Genomic DNA, 8,032 nt, shown 5'->3' on the forward strand with positions numbered 1-8,032 from the left:
TAAATACCAAGAGTTGTGTTGTATCCAAAATACAAAATAAAATAAAATAAACTGATGTACGGGCCGGCCTGATAGGCTTTTTTGAAAGATAGTAATTCTTTTTTGATATATATAAAATATAAATAATAAATATGGAAAAATGTAATAGACTCATGTACGGGCCGGCCTGATAGACTTGATATGCTTTTTTATAAGCCTAAGCCCGGCCTAATTAAATTAAGGGTCCTGCTAACCGGTGTCCCGGGGCACTGGTTAAACATACCATAAAAGAGAATTATTACCATAAAAGGAAACTATTTTTTATTTTATTATAAATTAATTACACAATTTCAATGCATTAACTACTATATAATTTCCTTTTTCATATACTTATCCAGTGCCCCGGGGGCACCGGTTAGCATTTCCCTTAAATTAATAGTCTTTTTAAAAAGCTTAAGTTTGACTCATTTATTAAACGAGATAGGCCGAGCCGAGCTTTTAGTAGGTCGAGCCATAGGCCCCTGACGGGCGGCCTGGCCTATTCCCATCCCTATTCAAAGACATTGCAATATACGTAAGAGTCGAGGTTTGAACCTCGAACACTTCATATCTAATATCATATCATAGTCAATTTAGACTCTAATCTCGCCTCATATTTCAGTTGTCATTCTAATCATTGAATAATCAATATTGATGATTAAAGATTGATGGTTAATCGACTAGAAGAAGGAAAAAAAAAAAAAAAAAAAAAAAAAAAAGAAAGATGGTCTCTATTTCAGACGTTAATATATTTAGAGATTGATTTGGTGCTATATGTTTTTCTAGTAGTTATTTATACCTTCAATTATGATCATCACTTTAAAGCGAGGTAAATATAAATATTTTCTAAGTTGTCTTTGATCTTAGAGACATTTTTGGGCTCGTAGACGAAGTGACAGACACCATTCGAAACTCATACATACGATTATGAGGTCTTGAGTTTAAATTTAAATGAAGGTGTTCAACATGACAAAATCGGTATTGACAATTAAACTAGGCTTTCAGACTTTGAAAGCTTTACCTTATGTAATTTGACATTATTCATTTAATCTAAAAATGTATACAGTTGAGTTAAAAAAAACTATATACCATTTTATATTGTGCATGGAATCGCTTCATGATCTGACTTTACTTACCTACCAGACAAACTTTAGATTATCAATGTCACTTTCTCCTAAAAATCGAAAAGGTTAACATCATCTTATAAAAATAATATATATATTCATTCATTTTAAGATGACTTGACTTGATCTGGTTGTATACATTTTTTACTTTTTAAATCTTTGATTTGGTTGTATACATTACCGATAGTGTCATTCTAAATTTCCGGTTTAAATTATTTGTTTTGACTTTTTTATATGCAGTAGTATTTAATTATTTTGACTTAATCATACATATTGATATTAATTACTACTACAATAGTCCTTCTAGTTTATCTATATATAAAAGGAAGAAAGAAAAAAAAACTCTAATTAATTTTATTTTTTTTGACGTTTCTTTCTCTAATTCATTAAGATGAAGAAAAGACATTGAAAATGGTTGATGTCAATTAATACTTTTTTAATCTTTTAAGTTTAAATTTATTCTACAAATGTCCTTTTCTTTTCTTTTTTTATTAGAGAAAATTATCTCATTTCATTTTTTTAAGGAAATTATCTCATTTCATTGGCAACGATTCTTTATATCAATATTTGTCAAAAAAAAAAAAAATTCTTTATATCAATAAAGATGCAGAAACTAATTAGAGATTTCTTTATATTTAATGTTGGCTGACAATAAACAAAAATGAGCAAATGATCACTTTAGTGTCTAGCTATGCACCTCGTTGTCACAAAGATTCCTGACTCAAGATTAAATAGAAAGAAGTCTCTGACTCTGCACTTCTGATATCACTTTAGTCTTGACGTTAAATAATTTTGTTAAGTGATGATGTGACACATGTTTTACGATGACATGACATATCAGGTGACACAAGGACATTGAAGGTGAAAAACACAAGAAGGGGGGGTTGAATTGTATTTTCTTTTTCTCTTAAAAAATACTTCTTCTGATAAAACTTCAGAAGCAGTTTGAGTGCTTCTGATGAAATGATCAGAGTCAGATTGCAGCGGAAAAGAACAGAGCAGAGAAAAGAAAGACAAAGACACAAGCAGTTATCCTGGTTCCTTCCACAACACGGAAGTAGTCCAGTCCCCCTTGCACTTCCAAGGAGATTTCACTATAATCACAAAGATTACAACTGCTCAATACTTTCTAAGTATGAGACTTCACAAAAATGCTCAAGCACACACGCAAGAGTCTTCCAATGCTCAAGCACTAAGCAAGAGACTTCTAATGCTCAAGCACGCAGGCAAGAGACTTCTAATCAAACAAAAATACAGAGAATTGAGTTTGAGTTGAACACTTGATATACAATCAGTGGTGTTCACAATACAATACAATAAAGACTCTAGACTTTGAATTTCTAAGATGTATCAAATCAGTGCAGAAATTCAGTGTGCTTTGTAGAATCAAATTGACAGAGTTTTGGCGCTTTTGAACTTATGCATCTCTATGTTTTATCTTCAAGTCTTCACTCCTTTATATAGAGGTGTGAAAGAGACGTTGAGATAATCAGCACGTCTAAAGAGTCGTTTGAAATCCTTTGATCATCCACCAGTAATCCTTTGCCTGATTTGGGTGTAGTCCTTTGAAGAATAAGCTTCAAATTCATTCCCATCTTGAACGTACAACTTCTGCAGGCATGGCTGTTGTTTTGTCTTGTAGCGTAGATAGAAAACAGAGTAGTGGAGGTAGTGGTTGTACACTTGTACTTTGTCAACTCTATTAACGAGAGACAAGTGCTCAGTGCTATCCATATATCCGTTGATACATCCCTTTCAATTCTTCGTTCTTCTTGGATAAGACTGAATTGAGAATCAGCTACTTTGAATCTTCAGTTTGATTAAAGGATCAAACGTAGCTTTTGGTGAAGATATTGCTTCTGATGAAAACTTTTGCTTCTGATGACCTTCTGCTTCTGATGACGTCATTACTTCAGAAGCACTTCAGCTTCAGGAGCAGTTTTCTTCAGATGCTCAGAATTTCTTTTTCTTTCCATTGTTCTTCCAAGACCTATTGAAATAACTTGAGTAGCCTTTGGTCCTGTACACTTGAACAATTATTAGTAATAACCAATTGACAATTTTTAATACCTTGTTATCATCAAAACTCAATAAGGTTCATTGTGAAACACATTTTGTTCCAACAACAAGGACTGGAGTGAAAAGTAGAAATGGTCAATTTGGTCCCTGAACCAAAGATCAATATCCCCAAATTGAATATCAAATTTCTAAATCCCTAAATCTCAATTCTCTAAATGTCATCTAATTCTCTCTTTTGTTCAAAATTAATCTTTTATTGGATATCAAACTTACTGTTAGGTCCGTGATTGTGCATACTTATTATCAGTTAAGTTTGTGGAAGTAAACATGTACTCTCACTGAAATTTCTGACAAGTTATTAGTTTAACAGAATGCTTCCATAATTGAATACATAACAGGAAGGAGGAATTGCAACATATGTATTGCAAACTTGGCAGCTCCCTCTTAACAAACATGTATCGTGAACTCCTTGCTTAGGAGCAATATGAGGGTCTCGAGCTTTTCATCTTTATCTTCCTCCCATAACACATACTGCTTTCAGTTTCAAATCCTTACTTTTTTTTATAAAAAAAAAAAACTAAATACATGTGTGTCTATCATGTATTCTTTAACAAAAGAAACTTATTTGTGTCTTTAAGACGATGAAATGATAATAATAACAGTTATAATTATAATGTTTTCTCTATCGGCCTCGTATGAATCCTTCACATGATTGTTGACAATAAAAAAGATCAAAGTCCTATTTTGCCCATAAATCAAACGTTGCAGTGTCTCCTTCCTGTTAGAACAAAATGAGTTTAAACAATATCTATTAAGTGTTGATGATAACAAGGTATTAAAAGTTTAATTGGATATGCTAGTATTTGTTCAAGTGTGCATGACCATAGACTAAAATTTATATGTCTTAAAAAAAAGTATTGGTTCTGGAAGAACAAGTTAGAGAAAATGAATTTTCAAGGGAAGATTAGTTGCAAGTCAGAATTTGAAGAAGTCAGAGTTTGAAGACTATCCAAAAGCTGACTGTTAGAGTCTGAAGTTCACCCCGAGTCTGAAGATTCATCAGAAGTTAAAGTGAAGAACATGAAGTTAATTTGTTATGGATATTTGAAGACACAAATATGCAAAAGGAATTAGAAGACTAGAGCAACAAATATTCTGAAGAATTAGAAGGCATTGGATGCTTATCCTAAGAAAAAGGACAGTAGTACAATTGTACAACCACTACTCCAATATTTCTTGCGCATAGTACAAGCTACAATTGTGTCTCTACTAGATTGGAACGGTTAAATACCTATCAAGGAATGATTTTTAAATTATTCCCTCATAGGACATTAACCATAACAAGCAACAAAGCAATGTTGATTGATCAAGCTTCTACAATGACTCTTTGATGTGATGGCACCTCTACAACGTCTTTTTCATGCCTCTATATAAAGGAACGAAGACTTGAAGATTAGTAAAGAGACTCTGCAATATTTTACAAGTGCCAAAACTTTGTCAAAATCATTGTGCATCAAACACTTAGAATTCTTATTAACTTTCATATCTTAGTAATTCTTAAGTCTTAGAGTCTAAATTGTTTTGTATTGTTAACACCACTGATTGTATATCAAGTGTTCAACCAAACTTATTCTTTGTAATTTCTTTGTTTAGGAAGTCTCTTGCTTTTGCGCTTGATCATAGAAAATCTCTTGCTTGTGTGCTTGAGTATTTAAAGTCTCTTGCTTGTGTGTTTGAGCAATTGTAATCTTGTGTGATTATAGTGAAAAATCTCCTTAGAAGTGCAAGGGGGACTGGACCACTTCTGGATTGTGGATGAAACCAGGATAATTGCTTGTGTATCTCCTCTCTCTCTCTCTCTCTCTCTCTCTCTCTCTCTCTCTCTATCTCTATCTCTTTTATATCCGCTGCATTTGACTTTGAACATTGTTCTAGACTCTGAACTCTGGACTTAGTTAAAAAGAAGAAAAATCTAACACAATTCAACCCTCCATTCTTGTGTTTTTCTCACCTTCACTTCATGTTATTGTATTCAATTAAGTAAACTTGTCAGGGACCTTAGCGAGAGTACATGTTTAGTGTCAGGGACCTAATGATAGTAAGTATGCACATTCAGGGACCTAATAATAAGTTGGTGTTTAATGGAAGATTGATTTTGAACTAAAGAGGTAATTAGATGACATTTATGGATTTGAAATTTAGGGATTTGAGATTCAATTTGGGGATATTGATTTTTGGTTCAAGGATCAAAGTGACAATTTTTTACTTTCACTTTAGTTCCTGTGACAACTCATATGTCATGTCATCGTAAAACCTGTGTCACATCATCACTTAACAGAATTATTTAACATCAGTGACTAAAGTAATAACGGAACTGCAGAGTCAGGGACTTCTTTATATTTAATCCTGAGTCAGGGACCTATGTGACATTGATGTGCAGTGTCAGGGACTAAAGTGACCATTTTCTCAAACAAAAATAAACATTTAATACATTAAAAAAATTCCATAATAAAAGAACTTTTTACAATACACTAAATAATTTATAGTGTTATCAAGTTTCAAGGAAACATTTTTCTTTTTCTTGACAACAAGTTTCAAGGAAACATAAAATATTAAAACTTTTTGTCAAAAAAATAAAATATTAAAACTTCAAATAAACTATCATCTTATATCATTTATACATTTGACTTTATTAAATACAAAACGACATAAAAACTCCCTAAGAATGCTTCATCTTATTGTCATCTTAATAAAATTAGAAAAAGGATCAATTGTTTAAATTGACCTTGTAATATATATATAGAGTTTGAAAAATGACTCTGTAAAAATAAAACACATGTTCTAACCTTATAATTTGAGATTCTTAATATTTTGACCTTGTAATATATGTGAAGTCCGCAAAAGTGACATTGGGGTTGAACTTTTTCAAGGTTTTTTTAAGGCATATTTAGGACATTAAAATATGGTTTTTCACAAAAAAATTAGAATTTTCCGATTAGGGAATGATTAATTATGAATTTTTTAAAACTCAAAAAACAAAACAACGAAAATTTTGACTTATAAATCAAATTATGAGTTGATTTTTTGCAGAAACGTTTATAAAAATACAAAGAAAGGATTTGCAACTTTCATAGTATTTCGAAGGCCCCTCAATTGATTTTGATTTTTCAACCAAAACGTGCAAAATTGCAATTTTGTTATGAGTAATCATATACTCACATGTCAAATGTCGCTCCCTAATTTTATAGGCATGATTAGAACATCATAAGATTCACCATAAAATTTTAGAGTTTTTAAACGAGAGAGAATTAATTAGGAATAACATAAGAAATTCATAATTATGGGAAATGAAAATTCGTAATTAATTATTCATTGGTCTTGAAATTTCAAACTTTTTGTGAAAGTCATATTTTAATGTCCTAAACATGCCTGCAAAAAATCATGAAAAAATTTATCCTCTAGGCCACTCTTATGGACTTTGCGTATTTTAAACGGTCAAAAACAGAAAGAATCTTAAATTACAAAGTTATAATATGTGTTTTTATTTTTACAATGTCATTTTTCAAATTTTGCAAATATTACAATGTCAGTTTGAATAATTAACTATGGAGGTCTAAAAATTGATTTTATATTTTTTAAAGTGATTCATAAATTAGATTAAAAAGATAAAGTAGAGAATAAACCAAAATAATGGTAAAAATATTCTTCCGATAAACTAATTTAAACTTTTCATTGACGTAAATAAACCAATTTAAACATACATGACACATGTATACTAATTTGTCATTCAATCTTTTTTTTTTTTTTTTTTTGAAATAATCATTCAATCTTAATTTAAAATTAAATAAGTAAATAAATACATGGATTGCATCACCACCCCGTACAGCGAGGAATTGGTAGTTAATAACTGTCTTTGTCGTTGGGTGTACAAAGCACATGATCATGGACGGATGCATTTTTCAATTAAATTGGGGGAGGGTGCCTCCACTTTTTTTTTTTTTATATTTTTTTTACAGAAATAAGTTTATTGCATTTCATTAAATAGAATGTCAGAAATACAATATGGAATGTTATTGTAAATATGGAAACTAGTATTAAACGGACTTTCTTAGCTAAGCTATGAGCAACACCGTTTGCTTGTCTCTGAATGAACTTCAAGTCTGAGTTCGCTAAATCAGTTGCTAGCATGTGTCTACAATCATTAATAATGGCCATATAATTTGAGAAACCGTTGCTTCCTCCATAAACACTATCTACTACCGTTTTGGAGTCCATTTCAAAATCCATATTCATCAGATGTAAATCTTTAACCCATTGCATAGCGGTCAAGAGCCCCGTCGCTTCCCCTAAATCAATGTCAACAATCGGTGCAAACCATTCTGTCTTTGCAAGGACAAAAAGTCCCTCTTCATCTCTAATACAAACACAGATTCCGACTTTGTTGAGAGAGTTGGAAAAAGATGCATCCACATTGCATTTATAACGTCCTAGGCTTGGTTTCTTCCATTGCACACACGCAGTGATTGCTGAAGTATTTGGTTGGACATGTCGAATAACCTGCGCGTTCTGCCAGCTTGTGAGTAATGTTCCAGCACGGTCACAAATGTCTTGAACTAATTCTTGCGCATCGTTCCAAACTCTATTGTTTCTATATTTCCAGATACTCCATAGGGTGACTCCAAAAACTTGCTTTTGGTGACTGTCAAACTGCTGCAAAATTGAGAAAACGTTCTCCACACAAGACGCAGATGGTTGAACAATTTGCAGAATAGCATTCAACAGACATGTGTGTTGCCAGCAGCTGATGCTTGTACCGCATTCGAAAAATAGATGGATGATGTCTTCATTCGGACCTGCACAGACAGCACAGT

This window comes from Medicago truncatula, chromosome 7 (assembly GCF_003473485.1).
Source record: "Medicago truncatula cultivar Jemalong A17 chromosome 7, MtrunA17r5.0-ANR, whole genome shotgun sequence".
Taxonomy (NCBI): Eukaryota; Viridiplantae; Streptophyta; class Magnoliopsida; order Fabales; family Fabaceae; genus Medicago; species Medicago truncatula.